The 14,242-nt window shown below is 41.3% G+C and overlaps 1 protein-coding gene across 1 annotated transcript in view; it reads left to right on the top strand.

The window, feature by feature from the left end:
- LOC130282440 (collagen alpha-1(XIII) chain-like) overlaps positions 1 to 14,242 on the top strand; it is a 191,643-nt gene that overhangs the window by 34,832 nt on the left and 142,569 nt on the right. The gene's annotated exons all lie outside the window — the stretch shown is intronic.

Genomic DNA, 14,242 nt, shown 5'->3' on the forward strand with positions numbered 1-14,242 from the left:
GACATACAGAGAGCAGTGCAGTACATGTAGAGAGCAGTACACTACATGTAATCCAGGTAGAAAGCAGTATATCACATGTAGGACATACAGATAGCAGTGCAGTACATGTAGAGTGCAGTACAGTACATGTAATCCAGGTAGAAAGCAGTATATCACATGTAGGACATACAGAGAGCAGTGCAGTACATGTAGAGAGCAGTACACTACATGTAATCCAGGTAGAAAGCAGTATATCACATGTAGGACATACAGAGAGCAGTGCAGTACATGTAGAGAGCAGTACACTACATGTAATCCAGGTAGAAAGCGGTATATCACATGTAGGACATACAGAGAGCAGTGGAGTACATGTAGAGAGCAGTACACTACATGTAATCCAGGTAGAAAGCAGTATATCACATGTAGGACATACAGAGAGCAGTGCAGTACATGTAGAGTGCAGTACACTACATGTAATCCAGGTAGAAAGCAGTATATCACATGTAGGACATACAGATAGCTGTGCAGTACATGTAGAGAGCAGTACACTACATGTAATCCAGGTAGAAAGCGGTATATCACATGTAGGACATACAGAGAGCAGTGCAGCATGTAGAGAGCAGTACACTACATGTAATCCAGGTAGAAAGCAGTATATCACATGTAGGACATACAGATAGCAGTGCATGTAGAGAGCAGTACACTACATGTAATCCAGGTAGAAAGCAGTATATCACATGTAGGACATACAGATAGCAGTGCAGTACATGTAGAGAGCAGTACACTACATGTAATCCAGGTAGAAAGCAGTATATCACATGTAGGACATACAGATAGCAGTGCAATACATGTAGAGTGCAGTACAGTACATGTAATCCAGGTAGAAAGCAGTATATCACATGTAGGACATACAGATAGCAGTACAGTACATGTAGAGAGCAGTACAGTACATGTAATCCAGGTAGAAAGCGGTATATCACATGTAGGACATACAGATAGCAGTGCAGTACATGTAGAGTGCAGTACAGTACATGTAATCCAGGTAGAAAGCAGTATATCACATGTAGGACATACAGAGAGCAGTGCAGTACATGTAGAGTGCAGTACACTACATGTAATCCAGGTAGAAAGCGGTATATCACATGTAGGACATACCGATAGCAGTGCAGTACATGTAGAGAGCAGTACACTACATGTAATCCATGTAGAAAGCGGTATATCACATGTAGGACATACAGATAGCAGTGCAGTAAATGTAGAGTGCAGTACACTACATGTAATCCAGGTAGAAAGCAGTATATCACATGTAGGACATACAGATAGCAGTGCAGTACATGTAGAGTGCAGTACACTACATGTAATCCATGTAGAAAGCAGTATATCACATGTAGGACATACCGATAGCAGTGCAGTACATGTAGAGAGCAGTACACTACATGTAATCCATGTAGAAAGCAGTATATCACATGTAGGACATACAGAGAGCAGTGAGTACATGTAGAGAGCAGTACACTACATGTAATCCAGGTAGAAAGCAGTATATCACATGTAGGACATACCGATAGCAGTGCAGTACATGTAGAGTGCAGTACACTACATGTAATCCAGGTAGAAAGCAGTATATCACATGTAGGACATACAGAGAGCAGTGCAGTACATGTAGAGAGCAGTACACTACATGTAATCCAGGTAGAAAGCGGTATATCACATGTAGGACATACCGATAGCAGTGCAGTACATGTAGAGTGCAGTACACTACATGTAATCCAGGTAGAAAGCGGTATATCACATGTAGGACATACAGAGAGCAGTGCAGTACTGTACATGTAGAGAGCAGTACACTACATGTAATCCAGGTAGAAAGCGGTATATCACATGTAGGACATACAGAGAGCAGTGCAGTACATGTAGAGAGCAGTACACTACATGTAATCCAGGTAGAAAGCAGTATATCACATGTAGGACATACAGATAGCAGTGCAGTACATGTAGAGTGCAGTACACTACATGTAATCCAGGTAGAAAGCAGTATATCACATGTAGGACATACAGATAGCAGTGCAGTACATGTAGAGAGCAGTACACTACATGTAATCCAGGTAGAAAGCGGTATATCACATGTAGGACATACAGAGAGCAGTGCAGAAAGTAGAGAGCAGTACACTACATGTAATCCAGGTAGAAAGCAGTATATCACATGTAGGACATACAGATAGCAGTACATGTAGAGAGCAGTACACTACATGTAATCCAGGTAGAAAGCAGTATATCACATGTAGGACATACAGATAGCAGTGCAATACATGTAGAGTGCAGTACAGTACATGTAATCCAGGTAGAAAGCAGTATATCACATGTAGGACATACAGATAGCAGTACAGTACATGTAGAGAGCAGTACAGTACATGTAATCCAGGTAGAAAGCGGTATATCACATGTAGGACATACAGATAGCAGTGCAGTACATGTAGAGTGCAGTACAGTACATGTAATCCAGGTAGAAAGCAGTATATCACATGTAGGACATACAGAGAGCAGTGCAGTACATGTAGATTGCAGTACACTACATGTAATCCAGGTAGAAAGCAGTATATCACATGTAGGACATACAGATAGCAGTGCAGTACATGTAGAGTGCAGTACACTACATGTAATCCAGGTAGAAAGCGGTATATCACATGTAGGACATACCGATAGCAGTGCAGTACATGTAGAGAGCAGTACACTACATGTAATCCATGTAGAAAGCGGTATATCACATGTAGGACATACAGATAGCAGTGCAGTACATGTAGAGTGCAGTACACTACATGTAATCCATGTAGAAAGCAGTATATCACATGTAGGACATACCGATAGCAGTGCAGTACATGTAGAGAGCAGTACACTACATGTAATCCATGTAGAAAGCAGTATATCACATGTAGGACATACAGAGAGCAGTGCAGTACATGTAGAGAGCAGTACACTACATGTAATCCAGGTAGAAAGCAGTATATCACATGTAGGACATACCGATAGCAGTGCAGTACATGTAGAGTGCAGTACACTACATGTAATCCAGGTAGAAAGCAGTATATCACATGTAGGACATACAGAGAGCAGTGCAGTACATGTAGAGAGCAGTACACTACATGTAATCCAGGTAGAAAGCAGTATATCACATGTAGGACATACCGATAGCAGTGCAGTACATGTAGAGTGCAGTACACTACATGTAATCCATGTAGAAAGCGGTATATCACATGTAGGACATACAGATAGCAGTGCAGTACTGTACATGTAGAGCGCAGTACAGTACATGCAATTAGTAATAAATAAATTACAGGTAACAAAAACACAGAGAGCAGTACAGTACATGCAGAGAACAGAACATGTAGTACAGGTAGCAATCAGTATGGTGTATGTAGTATGGGTAAATGCGAGAAATTCAGCCCGCCTGCTAGGATCCACAGGAACAATCTCATCTGTAGGATGAGATTTATGCCAATAAAGTAAGTCATAAAATCATTGATTTGGCAATTTAGGAAATATAGGGAAATAGTCATATTGTTATATTTACTATTAGATTTATGGCATCTCTTTTTTCTAACTTTGGTCATGGTTGCTGACCTGTCTGTTATTTTTCACTGACAGTCCATGAAAAATTAGGTCATTATGGGCCTGTTTGTAATGTCATGTACGGCACATAGTCTACATTGATAACATAAGGACCCCTAATGACCTCATTTTTTATAGACTGGCAGCTATATTTTGGTTGCAATTCTGCAATTCCTTGTGGATTGAAAATAATATCAAGGTATTGGTTCATCTTAACCTTCCTTTTTGAATGTACAGTATGTTAAAAGGTAGATCCAAATTTAACAGTAGTAAATATTTAGGTTGACCACCCTTGATTGGAATTTCATTTTAGTTTTTTTTACTACATTGCACTATGAGACAATGGGTGTAATCTCTCCAAAATACTGTTGGATTAAGAAAAAAAAAATTTCCTTTTTTTTTCTTCTAAAAAGGTGGCACTGTTGTCCATAAATCTAATGGATAATACATAGCGATCTATCACCATAATATGATAAATAAAAAAATAGAAAGTCAGCAGTTACAGTAACACGCAAGAATATGAAATACATCTGATTTACAGATGTACTCTTGCGCTCATTCATTTTTACCAAAATTTACTGAAAAAGTGTTTTCCATGTGTGTATGACACCTAATAACCCTCCTTAAGAACCAACACGCTAAAAAGCCCTGTACATTGTGTAATGGTAAATTACCTATTATTAACACAGATCTGTATTTCCATATTGTGGTTCTGGTTAACATTAAGTGCCCTTTGTGATATATATTGCACGAAGAATCCCACTGCTGGGATGAAGTCACTGTTCCGGTCTCACAATAAATAATTATTGCGCTCAAATTCCTCTAGTAATGGCCCCTTTAATGAATCTATCCTTAGCACATAAAATTCCCATTATAAATCCATATTTGGGGCTATAATTTCTTTACAGTGTGGTGCACTCAGGGTCCTCTAATAACAATTCTAATGTCCCAGATTTCACTATTTATGAGGATTTTGAGCATTTGTTACCCAGGTTCAGCTCACAGCTGTACATGAAATCATTCTGTTCCCAGACACCTCTGCAAGTCTGTCCATTCAACTTCAAACAAAGCCATTAACACATAGAGGACCCTTTATTAGAGTATTTATGAGGACAGCAACCTTAATGCTTGGTCAGTATTGAAGAACTTTTCACCATTCTTAACTAGGGGCAAAAATTGGTGAGGATCCAAATTTCAGAAACACCTTTTCGGTAAAGATACATGTCATATACAATGTATGTGGTTAAAATGAGGTGCCTGATGTGGATCCATGCCTCCAAAACCCATTTAGTGCACAGTAAATGGGTTGTCCAATTTAGACAACCCATTTCTTGATATTTGTTCTTAGAAAGGTTCCTTTATGAGGTTGCCAGGAGCATGAGAGGAAGTGTCCACTGCAGAGACAAGGGAAATTAAAGAGTACCTGTCACCAAACTAAACTTTAAATATATTGTCCCTTATATAATTATTAGACACTTTGCTATTTACTTTAAATAGTTAAAAATCTCAACCTTTAAATGTTTTTTTTTTTTTTTTTTTGTTTATTGAAAAACCAGCCAATAGGTGGATCTGTTCTGTTCCCTGCCGCAAGTCAAACAGTAAGTTTGGTCTCCTCCCGGCCTGGAAGGAGACCAAACTCAGGAAATGCATGCGGGGCATGGGGAGGCACAGCTGTCGCAGGTTTCAGTTATGTCTCGCCTGCTGGGGAACGCCCACTTTCTCCTGCCGGGAGCTCACACAATGTGAGCAAGAGGAAAGGTATGATACAGAGCTTTTTAAAGCTCGTAAAAAAAATTTAAGGGCAGGAGGGGTGTTAGGAGTAGTTAGGAAATATAATATAGTTTAGAAAATATGGTTTGATGACAGGTACTCTTTAATCATGTCATAGTTCACATTAAAATCAATGAGCTGTCCATTAAATGCATGGGCATGCCTGGTCCTTCAGAGCAAAAGCTGCTAATTATTAATTCCCCTCTTTATTATAAAGGTTATCCCAAGATCCAAAGCTTTCCACTGTGCTTGGCAATGTTAGAAGCCACCATAGAGAATAAATGCAGTGCCGCCCATGCATGTTGAATACCAATCCCTTCATTCAGAAGACAATGTCCTCCATTCCTCTATTCCTCCTCCTCCATTCTTGGGATTAGTTGGACTTCCACCGAACAGTCACTTATCCCTGATTCTCTGCTTAGGTGATAGCTTTGGACCTTGGGAAGACCGGTTTAACTTAGAATCACTTAGACTATATAAAAGTATATAAAAGGAAAATATGGATAAATGTAATAAATTTCAGTGCTATGCACAGCATGGACTTATGCATGTGAAGATATTTAATCCAAAACTATTAAAATAGTTTAATTTACTTCAGTATTTTTTATATTTCTCATAGAGGTAGAGACACTGTGACAAAGCAAAATTTTTGTCTTGGGTGCAGACCTCATTGTTGTTATGAAATAGTTATTTCACCTTTATATATAGGTTATTGAATCTGCTTAAAAAGCATGGGGTAAATCCTTAGGCTATGTTCACACTGCGGCATTTCAAACCAGAATTCTGCTTAGGAATTTCAGTTGGAAGCGATTCTGTTGCACAGTGGACACTACAGAATTTCAGTGTTGGGCTTCTGCTGCTGAAATTCCGCCACCAAAAGAATGAGCTTATTCATTCTTTAGACGGAATCCGCTCCACAAACATTGACTTCTGGAGAGACATCAATGTCCGCAGTCGGAATCCGGAAATTCCATAATGTGAACCCAGTCTTAGAAATCACAAGAACATTTAGACTGTAATCTATAAGAATATCTTCTGGATTAGAAGAGGTCTATAAAACCCTACACTCTTGGCCAAACTAACTCATACTAGATGTTTACATTTAAGAAGTGTATGTAGCTTCTTGAATTGATTGGCTTAATGCCAATAACTACTTAAAATCCCAAGACTTGGATAAATATAGGGGGAGAGTTATCAAAACATGTGTAGAGGAAGAGTAGTGCAGTTGCCCATAGCAACAAATCTGATTTCTTCTTTCATTTGGGAAAATGAATAAAGAAATCTGATTGGTTGCTATTGGCAACTGCACCACTATTCCTCTAAAAAGGTTTTGGTAAATCTCCCCAGTGGCCTGGTTGATGGTTGGGACAATCTACAGTTAGTCCATTATCTGTCTCTTTTGTCCCAGTAGTGCAGCTCGAAACTTAATCTTGGGAAAGTTGCTGCCTTCTGCCTCAGCTCTTGAGATAGCCTGTACACCTGGCATATTGTGATGATTTATTATTTAGCCAACAGCAGCTGTGATATGGTGTCATTTCATGGACATGTAAATTGTGAACTGAGATCTTTAAGATTGATAGCCAAAAGGAAATAGCAATTCTCAGACATTGTCCTGAAACTTGTTTTACCCTTTTGAAAAGTAAAACAAAGCAATGTGTATGACCCTTCCCACTTCCTCAGCAAGCATAATATATCAAATATGACACATAGACCGTTATTACACCCATGTTTGGCTAGACTAAATAATTCTAAATAGAGATGAGTAAGCCGAGCCTGGCGATAGCGGTAATAGTAGCAGAAGGGATGAAGAACACATCGTGTTTTAGTGCCTAAATGAATGGAAGAAGTACCAGGAACACTGGGATGATGTAAGGGTAGCCCAGCTAGCAGCAAGATCACATGACCCCAAATTAGCTAATCATTACTTGAAGTTATGTGCTATACAGCTCCCAGGCCATTGAGGACACAGCATAGGAGTGGGTTTAAGAGGCTGATAAAGCCTTATACCTTGCATTGTGGCTGCCGTTTTGGAGAGGGAAAGCTGAGAGAGGGCAAGAACTACTGACCACACAAATCGAGACAGTGATCTCCTGTCACCTACAGTACTGTGTCCAGTGGGTGCACTACAAATCCCAGCCAGCAGTGAATGAGCCCATAAAAGCTATCAAATTACAAGCAGAGTGAATCTTTGATCAGTGGGCTGACCTCAGACGGTGACCTACTGTCACTTACAGTACTGTGTCCAGTTGGTGCACTTCAAATCCCAGCCAGCAGTGAATTAGCCGATCACATTACAAGCAGAGCAAAGTATTGATCAGTGGGCTGACCTCAGGCAGTGGCATCCTGTTACATGTAGTTCTGTATCCAGTTATGCACAACAAAATGTGCAAGTGTAGTCTTTTGTTAAAGCAGCTGTTAGTTACCATGGGTTACCGCATGTCACTGTAACTTTGACAGTACCTTAGGCTTATAGCCACTTTAGAACTACTTGAATACATTCCTAGGTGACCCTAGCAGTGTTATACAGAACTTTTGAGCTCTCTGACAGTGTTATACATGTGTTTTAAAGCTTATTTATTTGCATGTTTGCCGAGAACCTGTTCATTTTGAACCAAACTTTTTCTGAAAGTTTGTCAAGCCTGCCACACTGAACTTTCGAAAACTTAGCTCGACTCTTATTCTAAAAATTGCATTTACATGTTGTTCTTAACCCCTTACGCCCCCTTTTACGAGTCCTTAAGGACTCATGGCGTACAGGTACGCCCTGCGTTCTTCCGGCCCCTGCCACTCGCCGGGCGGGGACCAGACCGTGATGCCTGCTGATATTGTTCAGCAGGCATCCCGGCGTATCGCAAAGGGGAGTCCTGAGGTCCCCCCATAACGGCGATCGCTGCCAATCGACGATCAATTCATATCGGTGGTTTGTGGCAATTCCGGGCTGATCGAGTCTCTGATGACCCGATAGCCCAGAAAATTGTGATGATCGGAGATGTCAGAGACATCTCCGATCATCCTGAAGGATAGGAGCGATGTGGCAGTGATGCCACCTCCTCCTATCCCCTGCCATTGGTCGGTTAGGACTAACCGACCAATGGCAGTTGGGGGCAGGGGGGTTGCAGTTGAAACCCCTGCTCTGCCTGCCCCTGGATGTCGGACAGAGCGGGGGGGAGATGGCAGCGGGTAACGGAGCAGTTTAGGATGGCGACGGGATCGGCGATCGCGGTGGGATTGGCGCAGGTGGCGGGATCGGCGGCGGGAACTGCAGCAGTGAGGAGGCAGCGGCGGAGCAGCGGTGAAGGCAGCAGTGAAGATCAGTGGTAAGTGACCTCTACTGCTGCCTTTTATGAGTTGCCAAACTACAAATCCCAGCATGTCCAGACAGCCAAAGGCTGTCTGGGCATGCTGGGAGTTGTAGCTTTGCAACATCTGGAGGGCCACAGTTTGGAGACCACTATACAGTGGTGCCCAAGCTGTAGCCCTACAGATGTTGCAAAACTACAACTCCAAGCATGCTCAGACTGTCCAGGCATGCTGGGAGTTGTAGTTCTGTAACATCTGGCCCTTCAGATGTTGCAGAACTACAACTCCCAGGATGCCTGGACAGTCTCAGCATGCTGGGAGTTGTAGTTTTTCAACATCTGGAAGAGCACAGTTTGGACACCACTACACAGTGGTCTCCAAACTATTCTCCTCTAGTTGTTGGTTGCATAATTACAACTCCCAACATGCCCTTCGGCTGTCTGGGCATGCTGCGAGCTGTGGTTTCGCAACAAATATTGTCTGTTTCCCAACCTGTGTGCCTCCAGCTGTTGCAAAACTATAACACCCAGCATGCACTGACAGACCATGCATGCTAGGAGTTGTAGTTTTGCAAAAGCTGGAGGCACACAGGTTTGGAAACACTGAGTTAAGTAACAAACTCAGTGTTTTGCAACCAGTGTGTCTCCAGCTGTTGCATAACTAAAACCCCTAGCATGCACGGACAGCCAAAGGGCATGCTGGAAGTTGTAGTAGTATGCATCCAGCTGTTGCATAACTACAAGTCCCAGATATACCCTTCTGCTGTCCGAGCATGCTGGCGGTTGTAGTTTTTGCAACAGCTGAAGGCACACTGGTTGCATAACACTGAGAGTTTGTTCCCTAACTCAGTGTTTTGCAACCAGTGTGCCTCCAGCTGTTGCATAACTGCAACCCTCAGCAGCCATGGACAGCCAAAGGGCATGCTGGGAGTTGTAGTTTTGCAATAGCTGGAGGTTTGCACAACCCCCCCCCCCCCCCCCATGTGAATGTACAGGGTACATATACACGGTCGGGTTTACAGTGAGTTTCTCGCAGACCCTAAAGGACAGAAGGTGATACATCTATTTAAAATTGAAAGTGGTGATAACACAGTTTGCAACTTCCAGAAATACATTGTGTTCTTACTGTTCCTCCTTGATATCACCCATTGTTTTTTGGGACATTAGTGGAAATTGCAGGTTTTCATCATAGGTTACAGTCACAATGCTAGAGAGAGAAGAAATAAGACGGGAATACACTTTCTAGTTCAGAAACGTTAAAGGGGTACTCCGGTGGAAAAATTGTTTTTTAAATCAACTGGTGTCAGAATGTTAAAAAGATTTGTAAACTACTTCTATTTAAAATCTTAATCCTTCCAGTAATTATCAGCTGTTGTATGCTCCACATGAAGTTGTATTTCTTTCTGGAGTTCTTTTCAGTCTGACACCTCTGTCTGTATCAGGAACTGTCCAGAGCAGGAGAGGTTTGCTATGGAGATTTGCTTGTACTGAGCACTGTGGTCAGACTGAAAATAATTCCAGAAAGAAATACAGCATCCTGTGGAGTAGAGATGAACAAACTTTTGAAAAATTTGATTCGGCCGATTCGCCAAATTTTTTGAAAAAATTTGGTTCGATCTAAATTTATTTGTGGCGAATCTATATTAAAAACGGCTATTTCTGGACTACAGAGAGCCTCAATAGGAGTGTAGAACACTTTGCTTTGTTCTAACAAACATATGGAGTGTGCTGAGGTAGTGAAATAATACTGTTATTCAGTATGACATGCAGATTACAGGCATCACTTTTTAGAATCACTGCCGCAGAGCGGCACAATGACAGAGCCTGGAGGTCGCATCAGTATGAGGAGACCATATTGTGGCTGAATGAAACAGCGTACAGTTGTTGGCAGCATGAGGGGACCATATAGTGGCTGAACGACAAAGCTTGGATGTAGCTGAAGCATGAGGAGACCATATAGTGGCTGAATGACACAGCGTGGAGTTGTTGGCCGCATGAGGAGACCATATAGTGGCTGAATGACACAGCTTGGATGTGGCTGAAGCATGAGGAGACCATATAGTGGCTGAATGACACAGCATGGAGCTGGCAGCAGCATGAGTAGACCATATAGTGTCTGAATGGCACAGCCTGGAGTTGGCAGAAGCATCAGGAGACCGTTGATTTTTAAATACAAATTTAAGATTTTTAAATTGAAATTGAGGATTTTGAAATTTAAATTTTAACTCCCAATTTTCACAATCCCTAAGATTAAAAGATGAATTTTGAAATTAAAATTGAAGATTTATGGTAGCTAGTGCTACCATAAAATGTTTTAGGCCCTGGCCCAGCAGCATCAGTAAACCATATATTGGCTGAATGACACAGCCTGGAGGTGGCTGAAGCATGATGAGAACATATAGTGGCTGAATGACACAGCCTGGAGTTGGCTGAAGCATGAGAAGACCACATAGGGGCAGAATGACACAGCCTGGAGTTGGCTGAAGCATGAGGAGACCATATAGTGTCTGAATGGCACAGCCTGGAGTTGGCAGAAGCATCAGGAGACCATTGAAATTTAAGATTTTTAAATACAAATTTAAGATTTTTAAATTGAAATTGAGGATTTTGACATTTAAATTTTAACTCACAAATTTTAGTGTCCCGGGTCACGGCATGTGGGTACAAAAGACCAAATCTAACAAGGAGTCACATGTCACATGGCAGCACAATGACAGAGCCTGCAGGTGGCATCAGTATGAGGAGACCATATAGTGTCTGAATAGCACAGCCTGGAGGTCGCTGAATCATGAGACCATATAGTGGCTGAATTGCACAGTCTGGAGGTGGCTGAAGCATGAGGAGACCATTGAAATTTAAGATTTTTACATTTAAATTTAAGATTTTGAAACTGAAATTGAGGTGGCAGCAGCGGCATAAGGGCCATGCCAACTGAGGATTGAGTCTTAAGAACCCATCGACTGTTGACTGGGGGTGTCGGATGACACTTGGGATGAAATGGATGACCGAGTTAACGATCAATCACGGCTGCTGAGTTGCTGGTCGAGACACGACTGCTAGCTGACACCGGGAGATCAGACCTCTTGCTGCGACTCTGCCTGCCACACGCCCCTATTCTGCTGCGACCTCTGCCTGCGCCTGATGAATTTGAATGAATCCACTGTGCACGTCCTGGCACTACTCTGCCTGACATACTTATTGCGTTTATGAGGGGAGGACAATACGCTTCACTACGCTTAAAACGGTATTTGTTTAGAACAGCAGCAGGTGTGTAATATTGGCTGTCCTTTCACAGTATATAGACCCTTGACATATTAACAGGTACAAAATAGTACACTACTTAGATGTAGGTATGTGGTATTTCTATGGGCAGAAAAATGTGCTACTGTATGCTTAAAAATACTTATTTTTACCTTTTTATATCTTTTTTATACAAGAGATTTCCTCAGGGCACTTGCTTAAAGTGTCTATAAATATTTTGTATATTTGTTTGTTTTGTAATTGTTATTAATGTTTGAAAGATTTTATGATTTAAATAATTTTTATGTGTTTGCTGTCTTGTATTAGAACACTGAAGTGACACTTTTCAGCTCTTAAGTGAAAAATGAAGTCAGCACCCTCATTATCTGTTGAGCAGCGATTAAAAAGTGAAATAGTTAGTTTAAAATAACATGCCCTTTGAAAAAGTCTGGGGGGTTTGGTGTTCCCCACAAAGGGAAAAAAAATATGTATTTTTGCACAACACCAGCAGTACACAACATTACTGAAGCACACAGTCGCTGTGTAATAAACCCAAAATTTCACTCTCTCACAGACGATTAGGAATGGACTGCTGGGTATGTATTATACCATATACAGACTAGTATAACCAACAGACCATTTGTTGTGGAACAAAGAGGGCAGAAAAATGCACTACAGTACGCTTAAAAAAACAGTGATTACTTTTGCTTGGACTTTCACAGTATCTAGATCCTTGACACATTTACAGGTACAAAATAGTACACTACTTAGATGTATGTATGTATGTGGTATGCACTTATGAGGACAGAAAAATGCGGTACAGTACACTTAAAAAAAAACATATTTTTGCACAATACCAGCAGTGCTGCAGCACAAAAAAGCTGTGTACTAAACACAAAACTGCACTCTGTCAAAGACTATTAGGAGTGGACTGCTGGGTATTATGCCATCTACAGACAAGTATAACCAGCAGAGGATTTGTTGTGGAATAAAGACACAGAATTACACTGAAAAATTATTCCTGCCTCCTCTGCTAAGGTGTAGGAAGTTGAGGCAGCTTGTTGAAATGTACGAGGCAACACACAGCTATCTACCCCTCTCTGTAATACAATGCTGAAGAAAGTGACTGGGAGGTTAATGGCTGCAGTAAAAATCATTCTCAGTGAAAAAAACACTGCTCTCTCTCCACCAGAACACTGATGTGACTAGGATGTGAAATGCTGCTGGAATTAGTTTTTCTGTGTAACACACACACAGCGATGTCCATCCTATCTCTATGCAGTGTAATATGAGGAGCCGCAAAATGGCTGCCAAATATATAGGGCTGTGACATGGGGTGACTGGCTGCCGATAGGCTGCTTTCTGCATGTGATTCAGGGTCATCCCACCTACTTCCCTTCCTGCCTTGCCTTCCCGCCTTCCCAGGGTTCCTTGCCCCATGTACTGACATTTGAATCCACCATTTTAGATGCCCTGGAGCCTGGACCACAGTAAATGGAGTTTAATGAAGCAATTCGCAAGATAGAATTGCGGCGATATTTGCATTCATTGCAAATCGAATAATTCATGAAATTCGTAAAGAATTCGGGTTCATCAGCTTCAATTTGCTCATCTCTACTGTGGAGCATACAGCATCTGAAAAGTACTGGAAGGATTAAGATTTTTAAATAGAAGTAATTTACAAATCTGTTTAACTTTCTGGCCCCAGTTGATTTAAAAAAAAATAAAAAATTCCACTGGAGTACCCCTTTATTTTGAGGGTTCATGGAAATGGCATAGCCCTGTGCGCTAAGAAATCGAGACAAGAAGAGATGAACTGTAGGTTCGGCATCTGTCTGAGGCACTGGGTTGTCTGTATTGTCTCTTGCAGCAGTGCTTTCCTTTTCCCTCTTTTTTTGCTGGTTTTGTGTCTAGGTTCTGGTTTCCTCCCATGAGAACATTTACCTTATTTCCCTTGCAAAAGCCACTCGTGTTGTAAGAGAACGCTGAATTCACATTCACAGAGTTGGGAACCTACTATATTAGTTACTCATGGCCTGTGGTTATGAGACAACCCTATTAAACGTCTTTAAAAATGAATGTAGTCTTTTCCATAGACATAGTTTATCAAGCTCAGTGTTATACAGCTGGATAAGATTAGGGTGAACTTTAATATATATTGTATTTCTTTGGTTTCACTGCTGATTACAATAGTCTCTTTAAGGTACCCCTATTATCAGTGAGGCCATTTTGTCGATCACTTTGTTTCCTAAACAATTTCTCTATGGCGCGTATTCAGCACGAAGTGGGAGACAGGTACTGTTATGTCTAACAACAGGGAAAGGTTAAATCAACCAATTATCTATAATGGCATT

Source organism: Hyla sarda, chromosome 7, assembly GCF_029499605.1.
Source record: "Hyla sarda isolate aHylSar1 chromosome 7, aHylSar1.hap1, whole genome shotgun sequence".
In the NCBI taxonomy this organism is placed as follows: Eukaryota; Metazoa; Chordata; class Amphibia; order Anura; family Hylidae; genus Hyla; species Hyla sarda.